This window comes from Vombatus ursinus, unplaced genomic scaffold (genome assembly GCF_900497805.2).
Source record: "Vombatus ursinus unplaced genomic scaffold, bare-nosed wombat genome assembly UNPS02014909.1, whole genome shotgun sequence".
NCBI lineage: Eukaryota > Metazoa > Chordata > Mammalia > Diprotodontia > Vombatidae > Vombatus > Vombatus ursinus.
The window spans coordinates 2117533-2119967 of record NW_020954687.1 but is presented as its reverse complement, the minus strand read 5'-3'; the positions used below and the strand labels follow the sequence as shown (position 1 = coordinate 2119967).

Below are 2435 nucleotides of genomic sequence, written 5' to 3'. Positions count from 1 at the left end.
GTGTGTGTGATTTTGTGTATATCACTGGATTTGGAATCAGAAAAAATGGGTTCAGATTCACTTACTACCTGTACAGTAAGTACAAGCCACTTAACCTCTCTGGACCTTGATTTCCCCCTCTGCAAAATGAGGAGGTTGAATCAGATGAATGAATTCATAAATGAATGAAGATACTATGTTTCTTAAGTTCATAATAAAATAAATAATTTAAAAAAATCACAGGTCTAATTTGTCTCCTTACCAAAAAAATTAAAAATAAGCTGAAATATAACATCTAAAAATAAAAATAAATGAATGAAGAAGTGTTTATTAAGCAGGTGCCAGTACCAGACACTGTGATACTGTCTGATGATACAAATACAAAAATGGAGCCAGTCCTGCCCTCAAAGAGGTTGCATTGATATGGAAGAAGAATACACATTTGCTAGCTAGCATGGGAGAGCTGTAACTTTGTAAGAGAAATCATAGGGATGGGAGTGGAGTCATAAGGCAATTGGTTGACATAATCTTTCCAAGAAGAGCAGGGAAACCCTAATAATCTGAGTCTGATTAAAGCAGCATTTCAAGAGTTTCTCGAAGTCATGTTCCTCAGAGCAAACAGTAGATGTTCTTTCTCTCTCTATAGCTAGGTGGTGTAGTGAACAAGACTGCTAGACCTGGAGTCAGGAAGATTTGAGCTGAAATCTAGCCTTAGACTCTTACTCACTATGTGTAACCCTAGCCAACTCACTTAACCTCCATCTGCCTCAGTTTCCTCAACTATAAAATAGGATTCATAATAGCAAGTGCCTCCCAGGATTGCTGTGAAGATCAAATGAGATAATATTTGTAAAGCACTTAGCACAATTCCTGGCACATAGTAGGTGCTTAATAAATGCTTTTTCCCTTTTCTCTTTCTCTCTCCTTCCTTCCCTCTCTCTGTTTCTTTCTTTGTTCCTCTCCCTCGGTCTCTGTCTTTGTCTCTGTCTCTGTCTGTCTCTGTCTGTCTGTCTATCTCTCTCTCTCTATCTCTCTCTATCTTCCCCATCACTCCCTCCTCTCTGTTTCTATATCTTGGTCTCTGTCTCTGTGTAAATATCTGTTTGTCTCTCTCTGTCTAGAAATACTGCCTGGATAGTGGCACATCTTACTCTTGAAATTTGGACCAAGTCTGTGAGCTACTTCCATGAGTCACACATCTAGAACCACTGATTTAGGGTGTCCCTTTTCGTGGCAGTCTCATTTGGTCCAAAGTGGTTCCAAGAAAGACTGATTCCAAATGGGCCACACTTCTGGGCTGGGTCCCCCGCTGTGTGTGTGGCATGCGTATGTATGTGCAAGACTAGAGTCCACTGGGTTCTGAGGAACTTCTGGTCCCTAATCTAGACTGATCCTACCCCCACCCAAAAGAACACAAAGAAATGAGCCTAGCCTTGGGAACTTAGTGAGTCAATCATCTGTACCTCTCTGGGCATTTGGTCTTACAAGGGGCCCATCACCATAGTGTGGTCCATGCCCCTGCCAGGGCGGGTTCGTGAGAAGTTTTCTCAAGAAAATTGAGCTTTGTTTGGGCCCCCTGAAATGTTTCTTGAGTCAATAGCCTGGCCGCCCCACCCCCACTTGCCATCATGTTCCCTCTGCTCTGTCCTCCTTAAAGGCTTTAAACATGAGGGCTGTGGGACAGATAAGCGTAAGTCAGGCCCTTCTCCATGTACCCTGGCACCACCATCCATCTCCGGAAATAGCAGTCAGGATATGAAGTGGGTGATGTGACTCTGACAGTCCCAAGATCACAGCCAAGCTAATCTCTCACTGAGGGACAAGACCAGAGGGAGGGGAGCGGGGCTGGCGGTCCCCAGAGCTGGGCGTCTGACCTCCTTGGTGGATTAGATAAGGACCTGATAGAAGCAAGCTATGGGTATCCTAAATTCCCTCTATCCCTAGTATTCAAGCCACCATCTTCTTCTATAGATTCCTCCTGTGGCTGTTAAAAGCCCCACCAAACTTAAATCCTCCCATCAGTCAGTCAGTCTGGCACTCAATAAGCATTAATTAAATGCCTACTATGTGCCAAAGAAGCAGCGACTATAATTGGTATCATTGTCCATTGGACTGGCTAATCAAGATTCATAGATAATAATACATTTTGGTAGCACTTTGAGGTTTATGAAGCCCTTGCCACACAACTCTGAAAGGTCAGTAGCTAAAGTATTATTATCCCCATTTTACAAACAGAAACTGAGACTTGTCCATAGTTATGCAGCTAGTAAGTGTCAGAGCTGGGACTGGAACCAATTATCCTGGTGCACTTCTCTCCTCCATATATTGGCAGCAGAACTCCTCATTGGGAGGTNATAGTTATGCAGCTAGTAAGTGTCAGAGCTGGGACTGGAACCAATTATCCTGGTGCACTTCCCTCCTCCATATATTGGCAGCAGAACTCCTCATTGGGAGGC

At 43.6% G+C, this 2435-nt stretch overlaps 1 protein-coding gene across 2 annotated transcripts in view; it reads right to left on the bottom strand.

Moving 5' to 3' along the window:
* The window catches only part of TNNT2 (troponin T2, cardiac type), a 31557-nt gene that overhangs the window by 26035 nt on the left and 3087 nt on the right, over positions 1-2435 (bottom strand). The window lies entirely within an intron of this gene.